The sequence below is a fragment of the Nicotiana sylvestris genome, chromosome 11 (assembly GCF_000393655.2).
Source record: "Nicotiana sylvestris chromosome 11, ASM39365v2, whole genome shotgun sequence".
NCBI lineage: Eukaryota > Viridiplantae > Streptophyta > Magnoliopsida > Solanales > Solanaceae > Nicotiana > Nicotiana sylvestris.
In genome coordinates, this window is record NC_091067.1 from 54662078 (window position 1) to 54679184 (window position 17107).

Sequence of the window (17107 nt, forward strand, 5' to 3'; positions counted from 1 at the left end):
TTCAGCTTTTTTCAGACCGACAAGACAACACGCAAAACATAGTATTGTACCGCGCTATACATATTAAATTTTTTTGAGACGAAATTACTTTTTCACAGTCGGTTTAGCTTTTTTTAGGCCGAGAAGACAACACGCAAAATGTAGTATTGTACCGTGCTATACATATTTTCTGAGATGAAACAGCTTTTGCACAGTCGGTATAGCTTTTTTCAGACCGACAAGACAACACAAAAAATGTAGTATTGTACCACGCTATACATATTAAATTTTTCTGAGACGAAACAATTTTTGCACAGTCGGTTCAGTTTTTTTCAGATCGACAAGACAACACACAAAATGTAGTATTGTATCACGCTATACATATTAAATTTTTCCTATTGGTTATTATCTTTTATTTTCTTGTACGTTGCTTTAGTTATTTTCTTCGATTCCTTTTTTTAAGACATTGGCCATTTTAAGAAGAAAATTATGTCTTGATTTTATAGGTTTTTTTAAATTTAAGATTGGTCTTCTTTACTAACACCAATAAGTTGAATATTTGAACTACCATATCATCATCCCAATTCAAAAGGTCATGTTAAGAAATAAGATGTAACAAGATTGTGGAACATAATTTTATTTGATAGATATTGCAACATACACAAGTACAGACACGTATTACAAAAAACAATACGAAAATAAAAGACTAGGCGTATCCTTGATACTTGGGTACATTCGACGAACTTGCACCAGGAGCTGGATTACCACCGTCACCCACACCAACGGAAGGACATTTACGACGGTCGTGTCCTGTTTGCGAGCATATGCCACATTTACGCAAATAAATGGTGTCACCAACATCCATTTGGTTCCATATGCGTGTTCTCTTTTGCACTTGTAGCTTGCGCAAATACTCCTTATTACATACCATTTTAAAAGGTTCTGGCGTCCAATAATGCTCAGCACCCAATGGCTGCAACTGGCCACTATATGTGTTCACGTATGCATCAACACTGTATTGCCTATCAATATAGTTGGTTGCCCCTAAACCAACTTGTTGAAATCACTTCAAGGCATGTGCGCACGACATGTGGTAGATGGTCCATTTCCCACATGAACACAACCTACTGGCTTCATTCACCGTCTGTAGATTATTTCCCCGGTGTTCGCGGATAGCGGTGCAAACTTCAAAAATACCCCGATCATAATCGTACTGTAAAAATGAATGCCAATGTGCTTGCCTCTTGTACTTCTCAAATCTTCTCATCGGTATTGGCATAAATTGAACACCCCTCTCCATCAATACTGATGCAGCTCTATAACTTTCAACAAACCTCTCCGCAATCTATTTGAATGTCATCCAGACTATGACAGTGACAGGCAATCCACGTGCAGACTTCAACAAGCCGTTGAATGACTCCGACACATTTGTAGTCAGGGCTCCCCATCGTCTGCCACCATTAGCATGCAATGTCCACATATGAAGCTTATGTCCCATCAGCCAAGTATAGGCTCGCAGATCTAACTGCTGGATCGCTTCCATGCGCCTCGTGAATTTGCACTGCTGGTGCTCAGTTGCAGCCATCCACATTAAATCATGTAAGGCTTTGTCGTGATATTTCTTCTGAAAATTGGCCTTCAGGTGCCTCACACAGTAGCGGTGGTATGCATAGGGTTCCTGCTATTCAGGAAAATGTTGTACAGAACTTAAAATACCACCATGTTGATCAGATATTAGATAAATACCTGAACGTTGTTTGACAACGTGCTGCTTTAAGTGGTTCAAAAAAAGCGTCCACGTCTCTTCGTTTTCGTTGGCACAAATGGCAAAAGCTAGTGAAAATATTTGTCTATTGGCATCTACTGCAACTGCAATCAAAAGCTTAATATCATACTTTCCATAGACATGAGTACCGTCTACGGAAATTACGGGACGACAATGCACAAAACCATCAATTGTTGGTTTAAATGACCAGAACATATAGTTAAAAATATATTCGGGTTTGTTCGGACTCCGCTCACGCCTCCATTCAACAACAGTTCCAGGGTTAAAGTGTTGCAGTGCGGCTATGTACCTGGGCAGAGATAAAAAACACTTATCCCAGTCACCATAAATAATTTCAAAGGCACGTTTGCGCCCGAGATATGCCTTTCTTTTGGTTATAGTACACCCATACTTCTGGTGGACGGCTGTAATACACTCTTTAATCTTGAACCTAATGGACACTTCCAAGTATGGAATCAAGACAAGAGAAATAAAGTCTACATCCAGGTTGAAGTGATTCTTATTGAATGTGTCCATTTCACATCTGTGGGTGCTAATATATTTACCCACTTTTTACAACCCTAATTTCTTCTTGCTGGCACACAACATCTAGTGACAACCCATAAAGTCTCTACGACATGCCACCTTGTATACCTCACGACACTCACTTACGCTGTAGATTTTTACAGCCTTGATTAGGTGAGCTTTATCGGGGAAATACATGCCCTTTGCCAGCACTGCTAGTCTAGACTCATCCCACATTACTGATCGAAATTCATCAGCATCCCTTGTGAGGGCATCCACGTCCGGCATACTTGGCAAATTATCAAAGTAGGGAATATTTTGCTCATGAAATAGCATGCGGGACTCGTACACTCTTGGTCTAACGGGAGGTGGAGGAGCATGCTCCCTCGTCAGCTCAGGTTCGACATTTACTTCCTCCTCATCATCACCCTCATCAGGGAAGGGTGTGTCATCTCCAGACTCATCGGCATTGTTGTCATAATGACTATCTTTTTCCTGACTCTACACATCTGCCAAATCACGAGTCAATACGTCATCTATGGGAAACTATGTGAGGTCAGGAACATCAAGTTGCTCATTTTCACTGCACAAAAAGAACAAATGATAAGCTACTCAACTAGATAAATACTTTACATATGGCTATATCACTTTGCTTACAAGTCGTACTGTATTGACGTTCCATGATGGACATTTTCTTGTTGGTGATGACTCCTGGATGGACCACCGTGGTCCAACATGCCAGAACTACGCATATTCCAACTAGGAGCGGGGTCATAACTTGTAAAAATCATATCCGGACGGTACCCCCTATGAAAAATATGAGTGTTAATACAAATCCAATTCAAACATAAAATAAACATCATTAAAGCGTAGAAAAATTGAAGTTTACCAGTCATCTTGTGGATTATATAAAGTCGAAAAATTATTTTGTCATTGCTCATTCGCCGGCAGTGACAAGATTAAATCAAGTCAAGCTCTTTCATTAGGAATCTGTCAGGCAGAAACTGCTCCAGAATAACCACCCGATGACTGAGGGTTATCTCTACTATGTACACCCTCATTATTGGGAACGTCTTCAACCTTGACGTACATTTCCAACAATTTTATTACAATAAATTCCCTGTATTCATCCGTAATCCGCAAAAAAATCTCTAAGAGTTTCATCTTCTTCGATGTTAAACTCAGAATAATAAGCAAACCCTTACGGAGTCACAAAATACGGAAATCTACATGTTACTTTAAGGTTCATCGAACGTTTCCTCATACTCATTTTTTTTACTTAACAATGATATCAATTTATCGTACTTCATTGTAAGTGGCAATTTAACATGACACTATGAAGGTGAACTATACCAAACAAAGTTATTCTCCATTACAACCTCACCCCCCCTCTCCCAATATAATGAAACCCTTATTTTTGGCTCTTCAGACATTATAAAAAAAATGCTTGATAACAAGAAGAGAAGTATGAATGGAAGTTTGAAGGAAAATTTTGAATGGATTTTCATAAAATCCTAACACCTTTAAATAAGGCAAGTCCTAGTTTGGGGTGCAGAATTTTTTTATATAAAATGCAGTATAATACCACGCTTTATGTATTTGAATTATTGTTATGTCAGTTATCCGCAAAATACTTATTGGTGGGCCCAAAAAGGAAGTAAAATGCAGTATTATACTGCGTTTTATATTTTAAAAAATGAATTATTTATATCGGTTATCCGCAGAACACTTATTGGTGGGCCTAAAATTGAAGCAAAACGCATTATAATACAACGTTTTAGTAAAACTTAGTATTATATTGCGTTTTACATTAAAAAAATAAATTATTAATTAAAACGTAATATTATACTACGTTTTTCTTTAACGGCAAAATTTTCGTTAAACTAAAACGCAGTATAATACTGCATTTTAGTTAAAAATATAACTTTTTTAGCTGTATAAAGGTATTTTGAGTCCAAAATACCATTATTTAAGTTTCGAACTCCTTGTTTCGTAAGCCAGTTTCCTGCAATGATTGAATTCTTGAATATTAATTGGATTTGTCTGTTCTATCACGTATTTAGGAAATCGAAGCATGCAATTAGGACTATTTTACTAATACCAAGGCCTCAAAATGATATTCCAAAGTCCATATCATTTATGTCGATCAACTTTTATGAATTTGATTAGAGAATCTTTACTAATTCCAATTTCAACTAAAAATAAACTCAGCCCATAAAGAAGTGTTTGAATGAAAATAAAAAGGCTAAAGAAATACCTTTACGCTTATTAACGAATCTAGTGGAAATATAATTCTCTTTTCTCCATTTCCCTTTTTAGAATACAAAATCACGAAGTGATCTCATTAAAGCTCGGAACGTACATACTCTAAGTTATGATCTAAAATTCGTTAAACGGGACATTAAGCTAGGTTTTAATCGATATGAAAGAAGAGCATAATTAGTTTACCAGTGATGCTGATAAATTTATGGTGCTTCTACATTTAGGATAAAAATAATAGCAATAAATTTTTATCTTGGAGTTGGGAGAGGCCCCAGACACGAGATTTTATAAACAAATGGAGTTGGATTTTGTCTGTCACTTGTTGTCTTTTATCGGTATCTGCAGTACAATGGCACGTTGTTGGGAGTTCCAATTTATTTTCAAAGCCTTATGTAGGAAGCCAAATCAAATCACATTTAATAGTTCTTTTAAATATAGTCTTCTGGTTAAATAGGTATAGGAAATTAGCTAGGTAAAAGGCATACAGGACGACTTTTTGACTCAACTCTCGAATTTCTTTTTTTCTTTCTTTTTCTTTTTTGGTAGTAAGAGAAGGTAAATGGAAAGACTTTACTGATAGTACCACTGAATTACAAGTGAGTGAATCATTCATTTCTCAAACCGTGAATTTGTATGGTCGCCACGTAAAGTACTAAAGCGATCGATATTCATCTTTTTTTTTTTTTTTTTATGTTCGAAGCATGTGAGTAAAGTCTTACATAAAAAGTAGAAAAGAAAAATATCTTAATGATGTAAGCATTTTAATCCAAAACAGACAATATCGCAATACGTTAAGAGTATTTTTAGGTTTTAGTCTAATAAATGGTATTAGAACAAGGTTCAACGCAAGTTCATTTAGGCGGGTTTATTCTAGTCACAACCTATTTGACGGTAATTATGATTTTTATATTAGAAATTTAACTAAAGTGTTACGCATATTAAGACAAATTTTATGGTGGAGATTTGGAGATGCGGCTTGTTGAAGACTATGTGAATAAAGTAGATCAAATTTATTTTGTCAAAAAATCCAAGCCAAGGGAGAGAATTGTTAGCTGATTGTCCTGATTTTTTACCATATTTTATTTTCTTCTCTATTGAAGGAAGGACAATATATTTTCCACAATTGATTTTACCTATCATGAAAAGAAAATATAATTCTTCCATATTTGGTTAGTATTTTTTCTTAAAAAAAAAATTGTAACGACCCGACCGGTTGTTTTGTGTATTTGCGTCCTGTTTCCTTTCGATGCTTCACACATGTGTATTTGTGATTTTATGACTTTTTGGGTTGGTTAGTTTCATTCCAGAAAGGTCTTGAGTTGATTTAGATCATTTGGTTCTTGTTGAGAAGCCTAAGTTAGAAATGTTAATCAAAGTTTGAATTTTGTGAAAATGACCCCGGAAGTGTATTTTGATGGCCCTGATAGATTCGTATCATGATTTTAGACTTGGGCGTATGTCAGGAATTGAATTCGGAGGTCCGTAGGTTGATTTGTGTCGTTTTGCCGAAAGTTGGCAATTTTAGGTTTAGAACATTTTCCAAGTTTAACCGTAGGTTGCTTTTGGCTATCGGGTTTGTAATTTAGTTTTGAGACTTGGAACAGATCCCATTGCGCTATTTGGAACTTGTCTGCAAAATTTGGTGTCATTTGGACTCTTTGTTGCAATTCTAGAGGTTCTTGAGTTTTCATTTGAAATTCATGCGTTTTGATATCCGATTCGTAGTTCTAGATGTTATTTTTGTGTTTTGATTGTGCGAACGAGTTTGTATGATGTTTTTAGAGTTATATGAATATATGATTTTGGAGCCCTGAGGGTTTGGATGAGTTTTAGACGTATTTCAGAAAGGTTTGAACTTAAAATCCCCAAATTTCATCGTTAAAATCCATATTTAAGGTTAATAATTAATGAATAATCATTATATAATCTTAAAATATTGTTGAGAATATTTACACTCAATTTGTAGTTGAAATTCTTGAAAAAAATCATCCAAACCCGAGCTCAATATATTAAAAAATGATGGAAGAATGAATAAAAATGCCCCCAAAATATATTCTTATATTTGAAGCAGTCTTCAATGCGATTACAACTAGCCAACAAGATCGAACCAGCCGGAAACACATCACGATCGTGCACACGCCATTACGATCACGATGCACATATTAACTTACCCCTACCTTGCGTGATCACACGACAGCATTGAAGCCCAGATCCTTATTCACTGCGATCCCATCCTTTGAGTGCGACCACACAGCTTATCAACACCAACAAAAATAAAAAAAACTGCAACATGGTTTAGAAGTGCGCTTAACCACCACCGAACCTCTTAGGTCCCAAATCAAGCATATCAATAAGCTCAAAAACTTCATACAAACCCCGTAGGAAGTCTCAAAACATGAAATGAGACCCTAAAATTCAGAATGAGAAATTGAATTGTTACACATTCTATTAATTGGTATAAATATTTATTATAAAATATACATTATAAACTCTCTCTCTCTCTCTCTCTATATATATATATATATATATATTGTTTGACCAAAATGTATGAGATTCTTCTTAAACTAATTAAATAAAAGGATACGGAATTAATTCTAGTTAAAGATAATAAACCTAGATCTAAATCAGTTTATGTGGATAACGTGGGACCACATTGAAGTGGATTTAATGCAATACATCATAAATGTTGGTGTTATTAATGGGGTGAGAACAAGTACTAAATAACAATAAGTGGCACAAAATATAAATAAGGAGAAAGATTCACCCAATAATGAAAGAGGTGAATGATTCCTTCTTCTCGCAAGTGATGAATGACAAGAATATCATATACTTTCTCGGATCTGGTGGAAATGGCAATGGATAGAATGTAAGGATCGAATCTCTCTCAGAAAGTTATTCTTTGTATTTATCTAAAGAGCTTACTTTTTTAAAAATGTTCTTATCAAAATGGAATATTACCTGCCTTTTGCCTTATCTCTCTCACTATTTATATGGGGTATTCCCAAAAAATCCTAAAAGGACAATAGAAGGAATATTCTATAGAATATTCCCTTTAAAAGTTCCAAAGCTATACTAGTCGTTACTTCTGTCCATTGTACTCGACCTCGGCCCCGATGAGTCGCTCCGCATCCTATTCAGTTGATCACTAATCGGCCTCAGCCAAACTGCCCATGATAGTTACAAATCTCAGGATAATCACCTTGTCGTCCTGAATTTCCTCGGATTTTGACCCATACAGTTAGTCACTCCGCTTATCAAGGTCGCCTTTTGGTTGACCTCAATGAGCAGACTTCATTAGTCACGGTTTGAGAAATTCGGATGGGGAGGTCGAGTAGTTAGAACTGCGGCCGAGATGGTGACATGGCATTTTCAAAGCCACACTTAATGACGTTGGTTTAGAGTGATGTCACAGCCTCACGCATCATCATTACTATCTTCCCGATGTGTTGCATCGTTCCTCGTGTCCCTGTCTTTTTGATCCTTGTGCATTTGGCGGTTATCGTGTCGATACAAACACCGGTGTTATCTGTAAATAAAGGGGGGGGGGAGCCCTTTGAATGAACCTTTACATTTTCTAATCTTTTGGATCTACATCTTTTCTCCTCTTCTTCTTCTTTCTATGTTCCTACTTTAAGCAATTTTCGCCATTGTCACTTCTTCTACACTTTCAGTTCCTTCGCATACACATAATAAAAGAGGGATAGTGCATCTTCCAACCCTGAGGGGACCTCCGACCCAGTTCCATTGTCAGTGGTCATGCCCTCTCATGATGAAAGGGAAGCAATTGTTGCATAGGACGGAAGCTTCCCTACTGTGGAGGAAATCATTCCTCGTAATTCAGGTTCCAGGTCAGACTTCTTGAAGTCACTGTGGATGAGCCTGAGCCTGCGAAATCCGAGATAGAAGTAGCCCATCTTGCCATGCTTAGGGAAAAGTACAACATCCCTGCTCACATCGATCTGGTCCCATCTGGGAACGACGTGATCCAGATTCATCGTCCTGGGTATTGCGCATTTTACATGTACCGGTTCCAAATGAGCTTGTAACGACTCGATCGGTCGTTTTGAGCTTTTGCACTTCGCTCGGTTGTTTGAGGGCATGAGTAGCTCCGTATGATGTATTATGACTTATGTGAATCGTCGGTTTTGGTTTTCAGGTTATTCGGAATTAATTTGGAAGAAAGATTATCAACTATAAGCTTTAAATTTGAAAGGTTTGACCAAGTTTTGACTTTTAGAATTTGACCTCGGATTGGATTTCTGATGGTTCTATTAGCTCCGTTGGGCGATTTTGGAGGCGATTTTCACCATATGGATTGGGGTAAGTGTTCTCTACTCAGTTTTGGTTATATTTCATGAATCCATCTTCGTTTTTAGTATTTGATTGATGATTCCAAAATGAAATTTGGGGTTTTTTTTCCTAAAGTTACATAAAGTGAATTTTTAAGTTTTGAACATCGATTCGGAGTCGGAATTGGATGAAATTAGTATGGTTGAACTCATAATTAAATGCGTTATCAGATTTTGTAAGTTTTGTAGGGTTCCGAGATGTGGATCTAGGTTGGGCTTTTTGGCCGATTTTGGGCTTTTGGTTTAAGATTTGACCTTTTTTGATTGGGATTGGTTCCTTTAGCATTATTTGATGTATATGAGTTATTTCTGGTTAGTTTCGAGCCGTTCGGAGATCGGAACGCATGAGATTGCATTTTTGGAGCATCGCTTGGCTTGCTTGATATTGGAATTGGCTTGTTCAAGGTAAGTAACTCTTCTAAATTTAGTGTTAAGGGTATGAAACCCCGAATTACATACTATGTGATTGGTATTGAGGTGACACACATGCTAGGTAACAGGTGTGTGGGCATACACCCTATGAATTGTGACTCTGTTGTTTCCATGGCACTGTACAACGACCCTATCTTGTTGTTATGTGTGTTTTCACCATGTGATAAAGTAATTGAGATATCAATCATGCTAGATATCATGTTAGGATTTATGCTGATACTGTTGGGACCCATAGTGGTCATTTTTTGATGTCATCTCACTGATTTTATTGATATGTTCATACTCAGTCATATTCATGCATTTATATCATATCTCAGTCTCAATTGTTATTTATTGATACATCATATCATTGTTGTCAGGCTAGTTTCATGACATTGTGAGCCCGTGAGTGAGACAGGAGAGATTGAGGACTGAGTGAGGCTGAGAGCCTGATTATGAGCGATAGTTATGGGATCGGGCTGCATGATGCAGCATATTATATTGATTATATTTTATGGGATCGGGATGCACGCTGCAACGATATAGCACTTGGGCTGAAGGAGCACCTCCGGAGTCTGCACACCCCTAGTGAGTGCAGTTGACTATGTATATATGTATATGGATCGGGTTGCACGCCGCAATGAGCCTTATGGATATATGTATATGGATCGGGTTGCAAGCCGCAACGATCCTTATGTATATATATATATATATATATATATATATATATATATATACTAAACCGGTTGCACCCCGCAACGAGTATTGTATAGTGCTGAGTGATTAAGTGTGCTGAGTATTGAGCACGGTAAGAGATAATGCGAGACAATGAGGTTGGGTACTCTGAGTGTTTGAGTACATGAGTTAATCACTGAGAGGCATTGCATTTTTCATACGTACTTGAGATACATGCATAGAGATACATTTACTTTTGCTGCCCGATTTTAGTGACATTCATGATTTTACTCGTATCTTGACATGTAGGCATTGAGATATACTTTCCTCATGCTATCTGAAAAATGAAATATTTACCTGATGAAAGGTTTCTGGGAAAATTTTTAGTTTTCAAACTTACTCATATTTCTTACGATTTCGGTAAAGGATTTGGGTTTTCACTGATACACTTGAAAGGCAAACTATTTTTGGAAAATTATGAAAAGGCTAAGCATTTTATCTTTGAGCTATTTCTTTATTTAGTTGCTTTACATTGTTATGAACTGTTGTTGGCTATTGATGTTGGACCCGACCTATGTTCCAGCTCGTCACTACTTTCAACCTAAGGTTAAGTTTGTTACTTACCAGTACTTGGGGTTGGTTGTACTGATACTACACTTTTACACATTGCGTGTAGATGTTGGCTGCTGAGGTTGTTGTGTTCGATGAGAGCTGTATTTGAAGATGTACCTGCGTTCCGATTGTAGTTGCCTCTTGTTCATGGTAGCCTTAGATTTTAAAACTTTGTTTATGTACTTTTCATATAGACAGTGTATTTAGTTTATATCAACTTCGTAAACTCTATTCTTAGAAGCTCATGATTTGTACTACCAGTCCTTGGGAAATGTATAGGATTCAGATAATTCCTTTATTTAATCGTCTTTTTAAATCATTGAAATTGGATAATTATGAGTTGACTTACCTAGTGGGTTGGGTTAGGTGCCTCATGACTAGTGGATTTTGGGTCATGACAGGGCTATTCTCTTCCTCTTCCCCCGTTGGCGGAGGAATTTTGCCACTACTACGGCATTTGTTCGACCTATCTCTCCCCCTATTTTATAAACTCTTTCTTATGTTGATAAAGTATGCGGAGCTGGCCAACCGTGGGATTTCCATCTGCCATCTACTGTATCTTTTCGCGCCAAGCTTTCACAGGGGTACGATGATACACCTCCGCCACCATGGGACTAAGGGACTGGTAGTGAAAATGGATGATAAGACAAATCGTCAATTTTGGTTCAATGTTTTCTATATCAAAACCGAGCATGTGGTGACGAACCCCAATGGATTCCTTGAGGCATGAAACTTCGCCCGTAAGTGTTTTTTGCTAACTGATTATTTGTTCTCTCTTTGGTGACTTAATCGTTCTTCTTCCTTTTTGTGCAGCCGAGAATGAGCCTCCTATGTTGGTCGTCGATATTCGTGACTGGGTGGCTCAAATTGTTTCCCCACATGACAGCAATCCGTGAATGGTCGTCGTTCAACAAGAAGTTTGGACGTAAACCTTCTTCGGCCGGAAAGTCAAGTTTCAATCTTCAGTTACTTCGACCTTAATAGCGTCTTCTTTTTCACTTTATGTAGTCTTTCTTTGTTGTTAGGTAAGAGGGTTCCGAGGAAAGCGAAGGCTCTCACCCCCGCTTTTCATCAATCGGGTACCTCGGTCGGGTTGCTCGCTGTGACTGTAGGCGAGACCGCATAGACTGCCGCTTCTTATCAAGCCCCGGCCCCGTGTAGTCCTGGTCATCGGGTGGCTACCCCATCAGCAGACACTCCATTTTCTCCTATACTGCATCTAGTGGATGAGTCATCTCCGAGCGAGGAGGAAGCAATTTTTCTAAAAAGGTGGAGAGTAGAGGTCGACGACAAGGCAGTAGGGAACGAAAAGCCAACGAGGGGCGATCCCGAGCTAGCCACAATCGCACCCGAGGGTGGCATGGTTTTGGATGCAGAGACTGCATTCCCTTTAGATGGGGAGATTGATCCCTTGTCAGAGGTCACCGTGGAAGGAGGAGGGCGGTCAGAGGCAGCGGAGGTCATTCTGAGTAGAGATCCATCGACATCAGAGCGGGCCGACATTCCTTCCTCTACCAAGGAGAGGGCAAATGGTGTGGTCGTAGATGGCTATGAGTCTGGTTCCAACGTCGACCCCGAAGAGGAAAGGATGTTCGATGAAGGGTTTACCCGGGTAGAGGTGAGAACGGAGGGATCTACTCGTTCCCTTGGATTGCGACTTATTGACGAACACAGAGAGCGTAGTCCCATCTTTGGTACCTCTTTACTCTGGTGCCGAGAATAGGACTTTACGGTCGTTTAAGGATTCCGATATGTTGTTAGGCATATCCAAAATGGCTTTAAGGAAAAGTTTGTATGTTTTGTTTTGTTCTTGTACCTTATGTCTTTTCTCCTTTTTGTTTTTACTGAATCTTTTTGGCTCTTCCTTTTTCCCTTAGACTCTCATTTTGGAGATCAAGAGCACCTATCGATAGGAGAAGAGGAAGGTGGTTTTCAAGAAAATGGTTGTGAAGTATCGCAAGTACCGTGACATGTGACATGAGATATGTTCCTGACTCAGCGCGGACGGTAATTTCCAATCTCTCATAGATGAATTGAGGCAGAAGGATGATTAACTTGTGAGGTTCATCGGCAAATGCAGCGAGCACGAGGTGAGCATTAGGGTTGTGGCTGAGTGTGTCGACTTTCAAGCTCAAGTGGCATCCCTGCGGGCCGAGATTGAGCAGAGCTCGATTAGAGTCAATGACTTAAGGGGATGAGTTGGTCGAAAAGGTTGCAGAGTCGGAGAGGGCCGATGAGGCTAGGTTGGTATCTTTGGCGAAGGTGGTGGCATTAAAGGATACCATCTGTGTTCTCAAGTCTGAGTGGGCGAATGATGCGGAGACGGACGCATTCAGGGAGGCGAGGTTTGACGAACAGATTGGTGGTTTTGAGAAAGAGATTTTGGACCTAAATGAGCAGATCGTCATTCTTGAGGCCGAAAAGGCGCAACTATTGGCTCAATCGTTTTCAACTCGTGCTTCCAATTATCCCGATATTTCACGGGAATTGTACGAGAAGTGGATTCATGTCGAGGCTATACTAGACATATTCAGGGGCTTGATGACGCCCGAGAGAGTTTCTGGGGCTGAGTTTGAGGATGCTCGTGCTAAGGCGCGCGTAGCTCGTGTCGCTTGTGGTTATGATCCTACTACATCGGGGGTTGTGATGGTGAAGATGACTTGGATGAGTTTGAGTAAGGTTTTTGGTATGATGACGAATACTTCGACTGCGAGGACGATGGTGGGGGTGATGCTGCCGAGTAGTATTTTTCGTAATCTTTTGTTTTTATTTTTGTGGGCGTCTGTTCGACCCCTGTAAGATACCTTTTGGAATGCTACTTTTGATGTTTATTTCTGAGTTTCCTATTTTTTCCTTGAATATTTTTCTCAATTGATTGCCTTGATTAATAGAATTGTGTTGGTAAGCATTAACTCGATCGTGATTGAGTGTCTTTGATTACTTCGCGCGAAGTCGAATGTTGCCGTAATTAACTCGAACAAGGTTATTCTGTGAATCAAGTTCGAGTTAGACCGAATGTAAGTTGAATTCGAGCAAGGTCGAGCATCACTTTTAATTAATTTGAACTACATCGAATGCGAGTGTCTTAATTAATTAGAACGAGGTCGAATGTGAGTTGATTCGAGCGAGGTCGAATGTTACTGTTAATTAATTCCAACGAGGTCAAGTGCGAGTCGATTCGAGTGAGGTCGAATGTCGACTCGTAGTTAATTCGAACGAGGTCGAGTGTGAGTAGATTCGAGCGAGGTCAAATGTTGACTTGTAATTGATTTGAATGTGGTCGAATGTTAACTCTTAATTAATTCGAACAAAGTCGAATGTGATTCGATTCGAGCGAGGTCGAATGTAGACTCTTAATTAATTCGAACGAGGTCGAATGTGAGTGTATTGATTGGTGCAGAGTTAATACTTGGTGGAGACATAGGCGTACATCATTTGTTTGTATGCTTTGCTTACATATATACACTGGAGAAGTTTACATGTTTTTCAGGTTGGTATTCCAGTCCCAGTCTATCTAATCCCTTTATTGTTTGACCTGGAGAAGTATTCGAGGGTTCGAGCAATGAATTGCCAACTTTTAATCTCACCTGCTCGTGTTTTAACTTTGAAATGTCCTCCTTATCGCCTCGTTAAAGACCTCTCCGAGAAAACCCAATTGGGACAAAACTCAGGTGAGGGAAAAAGAGTACAACTCAAAGAACATCTTTCCTTAGAAGTTGAAGTACTTAAGGTGGGCGATGTTCCAGTTGTTTGGTAGTAGTTTTCCTTCAATCGTTTCTAGCTGGAACGACCCTTTGCTTGTTTCTGCTGTAACTTTGTATGGGCCGACCCACTTAGTCCCTAGCTTTCCTTCTCATGGATCCTTGCTTGCCTGTGTTTTGGCTTTGAGAATGTAGTCTCCGACTTTGAGCGGTCTGATCTTGGCTTTTTTGTTGTAGTATCACTCTGCTTGTTGTTTCTGGGCAACCATCCTTATGTATGCCATCTCTCTTCGTTCTTCAGCCTCACGAGTTCTTGCCTTCTACTTTCGTCGTTTCTAGGCCCACTCTCGTGTGATTACCTTAGACTTGGTTCACCGACCTCGACCGGTATTACTGCATCAGTCCCATAGACCAGTGAGTACAATGTTTCTCATGTGCTTGTTTTCGGCATGGTGCGGTATGCCCATAGAACTTCCAGCGACAACTCCGGCCACAGTCCTTTGGTGTTCTTGGGCTTCTTCTTCACGATATTCAATATTGACTTGTTGGAGGATTTGCTCGCGGGGTGATATGGCATGGAGAGTATTCTTTTGATATGCTATTTCTTGAAGAACTTGACGATCTTTTTCCCAGTTAATTGAGGTTTGTTATCACAACTGATTTCTTTGGGGAGGTAGAAGCGGCATACAATATTCTTCCATATGAAGGCAATAACTTCTTGCTCGCATATCTGGTCGAATGTTCCTGCTTCAACCCATTTAGAGAAATAGTCAGTTAAAACCAAAAGGAATCGTACATTACCACGCCTTGCTGGGAGGGGGCCGACAATGTCCATCCCCTATTTGATGAAAGGCCATAGCGAGGTGACTGAATGGAGGTGCTCGCCCGCTTGGTGGATCATGGGGACGTATTTTTGACATTATTCGCATTTTCTCACGAAGTCGACGACCTCTTTTTTCATTGTGGGCCAGTAGTAGCATGCTCGTATGAGGTATCATACTAGGGCTCGATTGTCGGTATGAGCTCCGCAGTGTCCTTCGTTGACTTCCTCCAGAACGCGCCGCGTCTGGTTTGGGCCTAGGCATTTTGCTAGGGGGCCACCATACGTTCTTTTGTATAAGTCATTGTTGATGACATTGTACTTGGCTGCCTGCATTCGAAGCTTCTTGGCTTCTTTTTTATCGTCTGGAAGCACTCCGTCCTACAAATATGTGATAATACGATTGCGCCAGTCCCAAGTTAGGTTTATAGTTTGTACCTCGATTTGATCGATCAACGAGTGGAGGAGAGTGACCATGTTTACTTCTCCGGTTATGCTTTTAGTGACCGATGCCAGTTTGGCAAGGACGTTTGCTTCGATATTTTGTGTTTGAGGGATTTAGTTGAGTTGACATTCATCGAACTCGGGTAACAGCTTGCAGATCTCGGCCTGGTATTTTTGCAGTTTTTGTTCCTTGATTTGGAAGTCCCTCTGACTTGATTGACAATGAACTAAGAGTCATAGCGTAGGACGACTTGCTTCGCTCCGTACTTGAGTGCTAACTTTAGCCCTTCTGCAATCACTGTCATACCTCCTTTTTACCTGCGCCCGCAGGGGGCGTAGGGGAGTTTTTTCAATTAAAGGACAATCGAAACGAGATTTTATTTAAAGATTCTAAGTCGCCACTTAGGAGATTTATGGTATCCCAAGTCACCGGTTGAATCCCGAATCGAGGAAAAGATTGACTTTGTATTACAGTCTGCGGACCAGAAATCCGGATAAGGAATTCTGTTAACCCGGGAGAAGGTGTTAGGCATTCCCGAGTTCCGTGGTTCTAGCACGGTCGCTCAACTGTCATATTCGACTTATTTATCTGATTTTAACAATTATGAACCTATGTGCAAATTTTAACTCTTTACCGTTTTTATGATTATTATTATTTTTAAGAGAATTGCAACGTCGTGAAAACACATCTCAAACCACGTCACATCAATGCACCCGTGGTTATGGACACATTTCGACTCCGTTGAGATTTGGATTTGGGTCACATAAATGTGCACCCGAGTTTAAGAAAGTAAATTATTTAAAGCGCGCCTAAAGTGACTTGCGCGTTATTATCTTTGGGGAGGGCCGTGAAATTCACTAAACAGCTCATCCCGAATTCTAAATGCTTTATTTTAACCATTTATTGAGGGCCCCGCAATTTATGTATTTTTGTTTGGCGAGGCTCGTCTCATTTATTATTTAAAAGGGCAAACCTAAAAGTGACTATGAATTGCTATTTTTATTTGTCTCTAAAAATAAAAGGAAAAGTCCTAATTTTATTATTAGTTCTAATACTACTACTACATTTGGGGTTCAAGAAGTCATTTGAATTTTTGATCCTTAACCATACAAAGAATAGTTATTCGAATATGCTTAAAAGGGCAGGCCAAACCTATGCCTGGGCCCAGGTCCAAATGAATATATAATCAAGAGCAAGACCTGGGCCATTTGGGATGGCACGGAGGCCCAAACTATCCGAAGTGGACTGTCAATCCCCGCCTTTATTCCAATTGAGCAAATGATCACTGGGATTACTTCAAATTATGCAAATGGGTCGTTTGAGGTCGTTTAAGTCGAGCTGGAAGCGTGGTATTGCCAAAATATGATGCAACTGATTGATTGATTCAAATGAACCTTACTAGATCAATATTCAAATATACGTGATTTTAAAGCTGAACTACTGAACTTACTATTGAAAACAAATGTCGTAATGCTTCCCTTAAACTGATACCCATATCCTAATTAATAGCCTTGAACTACTGTTCATGTCCTAATTAATTGTTCATTTTCTGCTTGTTACTAC